The following is a 12,693-nucleotide window of genomic DNA, read 5'->3' as shown; positions in this document are numbered from 1 at the left end:
TCACAAGTTTTAAGGCTTCTGTTAACCAGAAAGTTCAAACTAACAGAGAAGTATTGAGAAACTTAAAATCCTTTGACTTGTTATTTGTACAATATATGATGTATATGATGGTGTTTTTTCATACAAAAGAGACATACGATGCTACTCTGCTTGTTCTGGCCATGGGCTGCTGCACTCCTCCTCTGTTGTTTTCTGGATTGTACTCAGCTGCATGCCTTCGTCCACCAGGCCTCCGTTGACTCGTCCCGCCTGCCGTCTCTGGAGCTGAAGCTGGATTGGAACAGACCAAAGTACAGTCCAATCACGATGCCAGCTGCCTCTCAAAAGGCTCCTTCATCTGGCAGGTGGCGGCACTTCTTCTGAGGGGAAGCTGAGCTGGCCTGGCAGAACTTTGGAGATGTGTTCCAGTGGTTGGTGGATGTGTGGGGAGATAGAGAGAGGGACCTTTGAATTGTTCACAAAGAAAAAAAGAGAACCCATTGGTAGTTTTAGTTTAGGGTGCTACTGCAGTGCGTTTTTGGGTTTAAGAGGTGAACAGGAAGAGTTTTTTTTCCTATTGATTATCTTTAACTTTGTTCCTGGTTGGAATGCCCATCAATGTCAACGTGAAGTTCACTTGAGTTCTGTTTATTTATTTTTATTTTACTAACACCCATTTGCTTTTAACCCCCTCACATGTTGTGTCAGGGGTGGACTGGCCATCTGGCGTACCGGGTGATGCCCGGTGGGCCGACGCACATTTTTGGGCCGGCCCAGGGGGTGTCATAATTTAGCCAAGAAAGTATATTATAAATCCTTTTTGTCGATTGTGACGGCCCATTGGTTGATTTTCTTGAAGGACATTGGACTAATCCAATGAAATCTCTCAGCCCTCCTCGGCCCGCCCCTCCCCGGCCTCTTGACCAAAGTCATCAAATTTTGCCGTTTGAGTTGGCCGGAAGTGGAGAGGAGCAAAGATGGAGAAACGGCCCAAACGAAAGGGGGGCGCTGAAAAATTGCGCGAAAAAAGGCTTAAAAGCCTGCAAGTCGATGCAGCAAAATGCAGCAAAATAAGTGACATGTTTGCCGTTGCTTCCACTACTTCACCTGCAGCAGCGAGTGCTGCTGCCATGATAGAAAAAGAAGCCGAAGTTCAGGGGGAGTCGGAGGAAAAGGAGCAGGAGGAGGAGGACGGTAACGGGCTAACAGGAGCTAATCTGACCTCCTCGATCTGTCCCTGCTGTGTTACGTCTCTCCCTCCGTCCTCCTCCTCCTTCTCCTCCTGCTCCTTTTCCTCCGACTCCCCCTGAACTTCGGCTTCTTTTTCTATCCTGGCAGTTGCTACATATTCGTTCTTGAGGATTATCGGATGGCTAATTTTCTTCACGGTATGTAAAGTATATCAGACTGTTGTCCAGCTCTATTTCTTTATTTTAGTCATTTGCCCTGTTATAATGCAATTGGTGTGTATCGCTTACTTTTTTTGTCTGCCAATCTCTTTCTCTTTAAGGCTAATCTGTCCCCCAGGGATGTTCCAGGGATGTGCCTTTCATTGGTGTGGACTTCACAGGCATTCTTCACATTTGTAAGTTTACTATACTGTATACTGTTATGTGTTCTTGCTGACATCCACCTGGATGGTCATTAAGCCTACTACTTTTAGAGAGTGATTGTAATGAATGCAACCATCTATTATTGCATTATTTTAAAGACAACAATACTGTCAGTGTAAATTTTTTGGTCTCATCCTCACTATTCTCTTGACCCATCTGGCCTCTCTTTCTCTCCACTTAGGGCATATTTGGAGTGAAGGTCTACCTTTCCCTGATGTGGAGTTTACATGTTTTCCTTTTCTATCATTGTGAGTTTACTAAACAGTTCTTATTTTAATAATATTTAATTCCAGTTTTAATTAGAAGAGACAGTATCAGATGAATCTAGCATATCTGACGTCACCTCTGCTTTCTGTCTTCATCAGAGCAGCAAGGTCCATGCAGCCTTTTGTCTCAGCATATATAGGTACAAAATATTATCTCTCTGTTCACCTAAACATTATTAAAACTATACCTTAACTGATTCCAGCTCTCTTTCTTTTCTTTATCATCTATGCATCTCTCTCTCTATCTTTCTCTCTCTCAATCTCTCTCTTCATACTTTAAGGTTCCATTTTGGTGAAGAGCTCCACTTTTAATTCAAGTTGGTAATTTTGACACTTTGAAATAAAATTTTAAATAAAGTCTCTGTGAGAAGTGATAGAGTGTATCTTTTTTTTTAAACATGGTTACTCTCTTCCACGTAGGCTGCTGCGTTTTATTTTAATTTTTGAAACTATACAATGTGCACATATATCCTCTGGTATGTCGTATGCCTTGGCATATTGTATAAATAATCATGGTGGGCCACCATGACCAAAAATGCCAGGGCCGTATTTTGGTCCCAGTCCAGCCCTGTGTTGTGTTGTTGTAAACTTATTCTTTCAAATAAATACTCGTCTAACCCCCTGGAAACCAGCGTTTGTCCTGCTTTTGTGTTGCTCCTCTGCGACCCGAGACAGCCGGGTCGTAATGTTTTTTGAGCAACACACCATACTATGATGTTTTTACAATGAGGGTTCTACTATGGAACCAGTTTGACATGTTCAGGTGTTCTTTGTGTGAAAACTCAGAGATTTCAGGTAACAGAAGGTGGTTTTCAACTTTCTTTGTTTACTTTCTGCTTCAACTTTAAATTAAATTTCCTTCACTAAGCCAGCCCTCTGGACTTCCAGGAAGCTGTGTTCCTATTGGCTGTCCAGGTGGCTGCTTGGTGTTATCAGGAACACCTGAGCAGCTCAGTGTCTTCCGCTTTATTTAGCTGCAGACAAACATTTCCTCTGCTTCTCTTCACCACCGAACCGGGTTTGGCTCTGTTGCTTTAGTATGTTCTTTAGGCGTTGGCTTGCAGCTTCCAGCAGTAAAATCGTCTAGAATGTGTTTCTTGGTGTGTTTTAGGGCTTTGTACCAGATAGTTGTCTTGGTACATGTGGTTCTTTAGCCACAGTTAGCACATGGTGCTAATGTCTGCAGTGATTAGTGGATTTAGTGCAGCTGAGTTGTGTCTTTATCTTGGCTGTAGTGAGTCTTTAGAGGTTTTTGGTCAGACACACACACATTGGTTGTCCAGAAGGTAAGAGTTCCTGTCCTGATTCTCTGTTCTCAGAGGTTCTCTGGTAGGCTGCAGGAGACTTCAGCGTTTGGGTTGTGTTAGTTTGGTTTTTGTATGGTTTCATTTGGACGACTATCTTGAGGCCCCTCCATGTGGTTTAGTGAGGTTTTCTGGAACAGTTCTACATAGCAACCTGCAGCAGAAGAGACTTTGAGAGTTTTTAGGAAGTTCTGGAGACCAGACTTTAGAGCAGCAGAAACATTTGTCAGCAGTTTGAGCAGGAGAAGGTGAGCTTCAGAGTAGAAATGAGGAGAAGGAAACCTTCTTGACCCGTGTGGTGAGGTCCTGTACCAAGAGTTTGAGCAGGTTGTGAAGAGTCTGTAGTTCTTTGGTCTGAAAGCACAAGAAGAGTCGACTCATTAAAGGAGAAAACAGGAGATATTGTTGGTTCTTCTGTCGCTCTGCAGTTTCCAGTTTCCTTAGACTGAATATCAAGTTTATATTTTAAATGATTTACCATGTGAGCCCAAAAAGACTTCAATAAACTCCCTCCATCCCCTGGACACAACACATTTTATTACCATGTTAAATCTTTTTTTAAAAAATGTTACTGAGTTTTAATCATAGTCTTAGCGTAGTTTTTTCTCTTTGCTTGTTTAGTTTTGTCATTTGTGTGAAAGGTGTTAAACAAATAAAGTTGAGTTGATAAACTGAATAATTGACTAACTCATGATTGTGACAACAGAAGTATTTTCATTGTGATTTAAGGGTTTGTTTCATTTTTAAGGTTGGGGTTAAAATCTTGACAGGAAAAAAAATTAAAGAAATAAACTACATTAAAAAAGCAATTAAATCAAAGGAAAAAAGCATTTAATACAATAAAACTTTTATGAAGAAAATTAAACATTAAAAACAATGAAATTATATTAAACAGACAAAATATTTAATTAGATAATTAAAGAGAAGATACAAAACATGTAATTCTGAAAATAAAATTTTTCAAACAAAAATATTAAACATTAAAAATGAAATATTTTAGATAATTAAACATTTAAAAAATACAATTAATCAAGAAGAATATTTCACATTTAAAAAAACATTTAATTAGATTATTAAACCTTTAAAAAGACAAAACATTTAATTAAAAAATTAAATGTTTAATTAGAAAATTAAATCTTAAAGACAATAAAACTTTAAATAGGAATTAAACAGAAACTACAATGAAGCATTTAAAAAGAAAATTAAACATTAAAAGGTGGTAAAACATTTAAAAAGAAAAACCTTAAAGATTTGATCAAAAAATTAAACATTGGGAAAGAAAAGGAAAGCCGATAAAACATTTGAAAAAACAACAAACATTAAAAAGACAAAACATTTCAAAATCAAATCAGACATTAGAAAAGAATAAAAGGTGAGAAAGGAGCAAAACTAAACATTTAAGAAGAATCAAACTAAAGACAAAACATTTGAAAAGACACCAATTAAACTTCAGAAGATCAAATTAAACAGAAGAGACAATAAAACGATCAAAAAGACCAATAACAGATGAAGGCCTTAAAGCGTTTTCTAGTCTGAAATGAAAACATCAAGTTGTTTCTTCAAACATTTCCTCTTTCTATGTTCTTGGTTTCATTGTGGACAGATTTACTAAGTGCTCATTTCAGAAAACTGCTTTCCAGATAAAATCTACAAGTAGTTGAAAGCATCGATCAAACTAGTGTTACCTTCTGATATCTACAAACTTTACTGTTCAGTGAAGAGAATGAAAGTTTGCTCAGATTTCTAAAAACCCACAGGTGAAGGTGTGAGAAGAACTCAGATGGATGGTCTAAATGTGAAATCAAGACTCATGGTCACAAGTTTTAAGGCTTCTGTTAACCAGAAAGTTCAAACTAACAGAGAAGTACTGAGAAACTTTTAAAACTTCAGTCCTCAGACTGTCTGAAGGTTCAAACTAACAGAGAACTACTCAAGAACTTAGAAGATATCAGTCCTTGGACTGTCTGAAAGTTAAATCTAACACAGAACTACTGTGGGACTTAGAAAATTTCAGCCCTCAGACTGTGTGAAAGCTCAGGTCCTGAGGACTCGGGAGGTGTGGAGGCTTTGGAAAGTCTTGGAACTGAGGGTTCCACCCTCCAGCACAAAGGTGGAAGGTCCCACCTCCTGAGAAAAACGGTCGAGACGAGACCCGAGTCAAAAAAAAAGTCGAAAACGACAAAAAATAGATGATAAATGCGCAAAAAAAAGAAGAATTAGTATCTGAGCGAGTAGCTCAGGGGGATAAGAAGAGGACTACCAAGCAGAAGGTCGCAGGTTCAAGACCCACCACTGGCCTTTTTCATTCTTTGTCTTTGTCAGGATTTTGAGAAAACTTAAGAAGTGTCTGGTCTTGAACCAGCGACCTGCAGCTCCACAGGCAAACTCTTAACTCACTGAGCTACAGATCAGATAAAATGAAATGATTTCGTCGTCCCTTTGGCATCGCAGTTCCTGAAGTGACCACATGGGTGGAGCCAAGGCGGAGTCTGGGTGGAGTCAGGGCGGAGAGTAGGTGGGGAGGTGGGTGGCGGCCTCCCCCCTCTACTCCCCCACCTCCCCCCACCACCCACCACACCTTCCCCCGCCCGACGAGTTCTTCGAGTCTCCATGAGTTCTTCGAGTCTCCACGGGTTTTCCCGAGTTTCTGGAGTTTCCACGAGGTCGGAGGCACAAGAAGTTGTCATGAAGAGGGGTTGAAGTCGGCCAGGATGGTTTGACTTTTTACAGCGACTAGAAGGAAGACCACTAGAAGAGCAGGTCTTTAACCACCATCCATAAAATCCATGGAGTCGACTCCAGAGAAATGAAGGGAGGTCAACTTTTATCAACCTCCATCCAGATATTCAACTTGATATCTTTACTTTGAGATTTTTAGCACCACAAACCTTTAGTATCACACTTTATCATTTATTAGGACTTTAATGGAATCCACCAGCAGATTTAGTTTTTCTTGACAAACTTTATTCTTGTCGTCGTGGGACTGACGTATTTAAAAGTCTTCCTTCTATTTGACCTCATGTTTATTAGTTTTAGTGGAGAAAGTTATTTTAATTGTCAATTAGTCTCTTAAAAACCAAATAAGAAATTGGATTAGTCAAGAAGTTTACATTTCTTACTTTGTCATATTTTAAATATGACAAAAAAATATAAAAATAAAGCGTTGTGAGACAATTTGACCTGTAATTGGCGTTAAATAAATAAAATTGAATTAAAACTATATGTATCTTGTAATGTTGCAGTAATTCAGCCATATATGTTGGAAAACACATTTTCTTTGTGCATTAATCTGTTGATTGTTTTCTCCACTAATTCATTTCTTGTTTTGGTTAATAAAATGTCAAACCCAAATATATTCAGTTTACTGTCATAAAAACCAAAAAGACATTCATGATGCAGGAATCAGGCAGTTTTTCACTTTTTATCTTAGTTTAGTCAGAACGATATTTGATAATGTGTGAATTGCTGCAGCTTCTGAGCCGTAAAAGGTTTTAATCTTTGGGGCCGAGTGTCAAAAAACATTTAGAAACCAACATCAACAAAACACTCAAAGATTTGAACATCATTTTCATGACAATATCAAATTAAAGGACATTTATTTCCAACGTAAATGTGTGATATTCATCCTCTGGAGCTTTCTCTTCACATCGTCTTCCACCTGGACTGGTTTGGTCGGGAGCATGTGCAACAAACATTTGAAAAACTGCACTTTAACATCAATGAATGACACTGAAGTTTAATCTCTACATAAATGAGACTGAGTCTGGATGTGCTACTCTTTCATTAACTCCTAAGTTTAGGGAAAGTTAAAACAAAAGAGGACAGTTCAGATCAGACTTGAGAATGAGCTTATTTTGAACAAACATCTCAGACTTTCTGAGCTTCAGCACCTCTAGCAAGATATTTTAACAACAAGCAACTCAAGAGATCCAGAAGTTGGAGAGAGTTAGCTTTAGCTGAGCCAAAGAACATGTGGGACGCTAACCTAGCAAACATTTCAGACTTTTCTCTGCGAATTCTGAGAAATAATTTCCTATTTAATGACAGAGCTACACATCTTAACTCAGTCTCATTAAAACAGACTCTAATTCAGTGTCATCCATCCATATTAAAGTGCAGTTACCCAAAATGTTTGTTGCATGTGCTCCAACAAAACCTGTCCAGGTAGAAGGCCACTTTGACAAACAGGAAGTGGAAGATTCCAAGCAGATTTATAGAAGGGGGAACCGGACTGTACTAAGTGTGGTCGAGTATAAAGGGGTTTTCTGTGGGTTTTTAAGGCTGATAATGATTATTAGTGAGACATTTGGAGTATATTCATTTGGATATTCATTTGCAGTAAATGAAAGTATTTCAAATCTTGGAGTTAAACTTACAAGAACACAAACTTTAACAGAAAACTTTGTTGATACGTTTTTGTTTTGTTTACAGATGTTAAGTTCAAGGAGTTTTATTCGTGATGTATAACCAATCAAATCACTCCAGAAGACAGAGCGACCACAGGTAGATAAAGGTTCAGAGCCAAAGTAGCGCAATTTTTAAATGTATTTATTACCGTAAATCAGTAAAAAAAAAATACTGATAATCAGTAAATCAGTCAGCCCACAATTACTACAATTCTACAATGTCTTTTTCCTTTGACTTGTTATTTGTACAATATATGATGTATATGATGTTTTCTAAGAGACATAATGTGCTACTCTGTGTGTTCTGGCCCAGGGCCCTGCACTCCTCCTCTGTTGTTTTCTGGATTGTACTCAGCTGCATGTCTTCGTCCACCAGGCCTCCGTTGACTCGTCCCGCCTGCCGTCTCTGGAGCTGAAGCTGGATTGGAACAGACCAAAGTACAGTCCAATCACGATGCCAGCTGCCTCTCAAAAGGCTCCTTCATCTGGCAGGTGGCAGCACTTCTTCTGAGGGGAAGCTGAGCTGGCCCGGCAGAACTTTGGAGATGTGTTCCAGTGGTTGGTGGATGTGTGGGGAGATAGAGAGGGACCTTTGAATTGTTCAGAAAGGAAAACAGAGAACCCATTGGAAGTTTTAGTTTAAGGTGCTACTGCAGTGTGTTTTTGGGTTTAAGAGGTGAACAGGAAGAGTTTTTTTTCCTATTGATTATCTTTTACTTTGTTCCTGGTTGGAATGCCCATCAATGTCAACGTGAAGTTCACTTTGTTCTGTTTATTTTTATTTTACTAACACCCATTTGCTTTTAACCCCCTCACATGTTGTGTTGTTGTAAACTTACTCTTTCAAATAAATACTCGTCTAACCCTCTGGAAACCAGCGTTTGGACTGTTTTTGTGTTGCTCCTCACCTACTTCAGACAGCTGGGACAAAACAACATTCTGTGGACCAAAGGCAATACTATGATGTTTTTAGAGCGACATGCTATACTATGACATTTTTAGAGCGCCATGCTACACTATGACGTTTTTTGAGCCACATGCTATACTATGACATTTTTAGAGCGCTATGCTACACTATGACGTTTTTTGAGCCACATGCTATACAATGACGTTTTTAGAGCCACATGCTATACAATGACGTTTATTTGAGCCACATGCTATGCTATGACGTTTTTAGAGCCACATGCTATACTATGACGTTTCAAGAGCGACATGCTATACAATGACGTTTTTTGGACGACATGCTATACTATGACCTTTTTAGAGCGACATGCTATACGATGACGTTTTTTGGATGACATGCTATACTATGACGTTTGTTGAACCAAAGGCTATACTATGACGTTTTTAGAGCAACATGCTATAGTATGACGTTTTTAGAGCGACACACTATACTATGACATTTTGTTGAACGACATGCTATACTATGATGTTTTTAGAGCGACATGCTATACGTTGACGTTTTTTGAGCAACATGCTATACTATGACGTTTTTTTGCACCAAAGGCTATAATATAACATTTTTTGAGCAATATGCTATACTATGACGTTTTTAGAGCGACATGCTATACTATGACATTTGCTGGGCGACACGCTATACTATAGGCTTTTTAACTTGACATATTACTATGACTTGTTTTTTTTTTAGGTTTTTTTGTTGTTTTTTAGCAACATATTATAAGAATTTGAACCGTTTTAAAAATTACTATACTTTTACTTGTGCAATGAAATATTATTCTATGGCATTTTTTAGATGACATATTATACTCTGATGTTTTCTTGAATAACATACTATTTTGACAATATACTGCACTATGATATTTTTTGAACCACATATCATACATGACAATTTTAGGCAACATCCTATCATTTTGCACTTTTTGAACCACATAATAATCTTTTTTTTTTTTTTTTTTTTTTTGGCCAAGCTATACTATGAACTACAGGCCATACTATGTTATTCTTGAAAAATATACTATACTTTGACATTTTCTGAACTACATCCTATACTATGGCATTATACACAGAGTGCTTTGGTTACATGTTGATTTATAGTATAGATTTTTTTCTGTTTTGTTTTTTGATGGGATTACCACAGACCTGACTGTGAACACCATTGACACCCACCTCAGGGAGATGCTGCCTAAGATCTGAAGGCTGCTTGGTTGTGGTCTTTCTGGTCCTGCTCCAGAACGCCTTCATCAACTACATCTTCTTTTGAAGAGGCCCTCAGATGCTGCAATCTCTGACCTTCAGGAGGAACTGCTACTTTCACTCTGTAACAAGACGGCAGTTACTTTAAAGACCCAGCTCCTGGCAGTTTTGAGTGAAAGTCAAAACGGAACTACAGACAGTTAAATCTGAGCTGTCGGTCAGTATTTCAAACATCAAGTCCGACCCGGCTGTCCTAAAGCACGCTGTGGTTGAAACGGAAACTTCACTCTCTACATCACCGACGACATCGTCACACTCCAAGGCAGAGCACCTGTCTGCTGAACTTTTAAAAGTGGACAATAAATGTGAAGAATGTGAGCAGTAGCAGACTGTGAGCAGCGGAACAGATGTGATCAGAAATAAGTCATTTTCTTTTTTCTTTTCTTTCTGGTTGACTTGATGCTGTTAGATGCAGATGTTGGAGCTGATTCTGATCTTTCAGGATAAAAAGCTGCTTTTCCTTCACGGACTTTTCAGGAAATTATTCTCTCAGGTTTTCTCTGCTATTTATATTTTTATTATCTGTGATTATTTCATTACTTCTTTATTGTAAAATAAAGTTTGAGGCATAAAGACTCATTTAGTTATTTTAATCCTGAAATCTTTGACGTAGCAGAACTAAACTTCCATTTTCCTTCTTGTACTTCTGATACTAGAACTAAACGTATCTTCAAGATCTGGTTTTAATGAATCAGCAGCAACAGCACAACAACAAATGAGACAGTTTTCAACAAATTAATCAAACTGATGTCATTTAAAACCATCAGACTCTGTTTTAGTGTCAAATTAAAGCTGATTACTGAAAACTAGAACATTAACGTTACCGTTTTAATCATATTTACGTTTCCTGAACGTTACATTAATGCCAACCAGCCACAGTTTTATGAACTTAATGTACCACATTACAGGAACACAACACACTTCAGCTGTTTACATGAAACTCAACACATTAGTTTGATGCTACGTTAGCTTTAATCAGCCTATGACTGAGCAGCTAGCTCGGTTAGCATCGCTAACATTAAAGCTAATATTTACTATGCTAACTTTCTTCTCTGGTCAACAAACACTGAAATAAACTCCACCAACATCTGGAGTGCATGGCACACATTATATCTGATACTAATGCTGCATATAAAGTGCATTAAAAGCGGCACCGATACGAAAATAAACATTTACTTACCAAACTATCAGAGTCCTTTCAGTGTCTGCTGGTAGAATCAGCCGAAGGTAGAAAACTGGTTAAAACAAGCCAACGGGCAGGAAAACTGTCTGTGGAAAATGTTGTGCTGCTCCACTGATAAATAAACCAACAGTTATTATATCAGAATTAATCCAAACGAGGAGAGCAGAGTCTCTGCTGTCTCCTCCATAAGACCTGTCAATCACTCCAGACCGGACTTTCAATCAAGTAGCCCCGCCTCCTGGCTTCGCAAAACTTTAACGCTCTATAAAAAAAAAAAAAAAAATCAATATTGATTTATTTTAGGATCGGCCACCTGATCTCTCATTTTGACCATGAAAACTAACGAAAAAAAATGTATATATAGTCTATGCACCTTACTCTGGCTCCACACTTGCTGATGACAACTTCCGGTCTCAGAAAATGAAAAAACTGACCTTTTTTCGTTTCTGTCTCTTACTAATTTTACTTTCTTTTTATTCTAAATATAAAACGAAAATCAAGCATTTAAAAAAAAAAATCGTATATCCCTTTTTGATCATGAAAAGGAAAAACGCCTTGTATTTCAATTTTAATTTTTTTATTTTAAAACGAAAATCAAATAACCACTACTTTTTTGTTTTTCAATACCCGTTTCAGAACGGAAAATCCAATTACCAGATCCGTACACGGACCTGGATATCATGTTTATTACCATGATGGATTTTCAGAGTACTTTTGATGAGGCTTTGACAACTTTGGCAACCTTTTTCAACATCTAGTACACAGTCTACGCGTGTCGTGGAAAGCTGTTATCTGGGTAATAGGGATTATGAACGGATTATTCCAGCAGGGGGCCCCTGAGCCAAAGCAATAACTTTTTAGCATAACATCAGTTAACCCTCGTGTCCTCCTGCGGGTCAAAAGTGACCCGTTTTAAAGCTTGAAAATGTGAAAAAATAAAAATACAAAAATTCACATTGAAACTTCTGATGTCTACATTTTCAACATTTTTGGGAAATCTTTGAACGAAATGTTAAAAATGTTTCTTAAGAACATTCACAAAAAATCAACCAAAATCCAGCAAATTTTGCTGTATTTTGGTTGATTTTTTGTGAATGTTCTTAAAGAAAATATTAGAAGTTTTACTGATATATATGTAATCACTTTAGATATTTTTAGGGCTTTTTGGAAGATTTTTACTCATTTTTTGAAAATATTTACAATAATTTTCTTGCCAAATTTGGGTGATTTTCTTTTTTAAATTAACCTTTTAAGGGAAACTTTTAAAGAAATATTGGAATTTTCTTCCTCTAGGTTTTGCAAATTTTCTGAATTTTGGGGAATTTTTTTGCTGTATTTTTGGTTTTTTTTCAGACAAGGAAACAATATTTTTGGTGCCTGTAAATGAAGACAGCAGGTTAAGGTTAAGGTTAAGAAGAAATGCACAAATCATTCAAAGATCTATGTTTAGTTGCATTATTGGTTCTTGCGCCTGCAATTTCTGTTTTATAGAGACAATTCTGTCTTGATGCTCCACAATTTGTGCCATTTTGTGCAATTTTTAAAGATGTTACAACAGGACAGTGACTTCTATAATTGATGTGATGAGAGATGCTTTTGAAACAGAGGTGCAACACATCCACTGTGATATCATCAAGAACCTGCTGGCTTTGTGCCAAAATATGACCCAATATAGTGGCAATACCAACAAACATAGGACATGTTAAGACAAGTTAAGGCAAGAAAAGA

The 12,693-nt window shown here is 37.7% G+C and overlaps 2 long non-coding RNA genes across 3 annotated transcripts; one reads left to right on the top strand and one right to left on the bottom strand.

The window, feature by feature from the left end:
- Nucleotides 1–3,895, top strand: LOC111564571 (uncharacterized). 2 transcript variants are annotated; one of them, XR_008601714.1, is made up of 4 exons: nt 10–1,367; nt 1,490–1,564; nt 1,774–1,840; nt 1,958–3,895. It is a non-coding gene; the product is annotated as an uncharacterized LOC111564571 (long non-coding RNA). The 2 variants fall into 2 exon arrangements; XR_008601713.1 differs by having other exon boundaries at nt 1–1,367; nt 1,774–3,895.
- A 3,799-nt stretch (nt 3,896–7,694) lies between these two features.
- Nucleotides 7,695–11,914, bottom strand: LOC129348942 (uncharacterized). Its single transcript, XR_008601712.1, has 3 exons — nt 10,963–11,914; nt 9,696–9,844; nt 7,695–8,158 (listed from the first exon to the last, which is right to left on the bottom strand). It is a non-coding gene; the product is annotated as an uncharacterized LOC129348942 (long non-coding RNA).
- Nucleotides 11,915–12,693: the final 779 nt, after the last annotated feature.

Source organism: Amphiprion ocellaris, chromosome 5 (assembly GCF_022539595.1).
Source record: "Amphiprion ocellaris isolate individual 3 ecotype Okinawa chromosome 5, ASM2253959v1, whole genome shotgun sequence".
NCBI classification, from domain to species: Eukaryota; Metazoa; Chordata; class Actinopteri; family Pomacentridae; genus Amphiprion; species Amphiprion ocellaris.
Note: the sequence above shows the minus strand (reverse complement) of the source record. Positions and strands in the feature narration are given on the sequence as shown.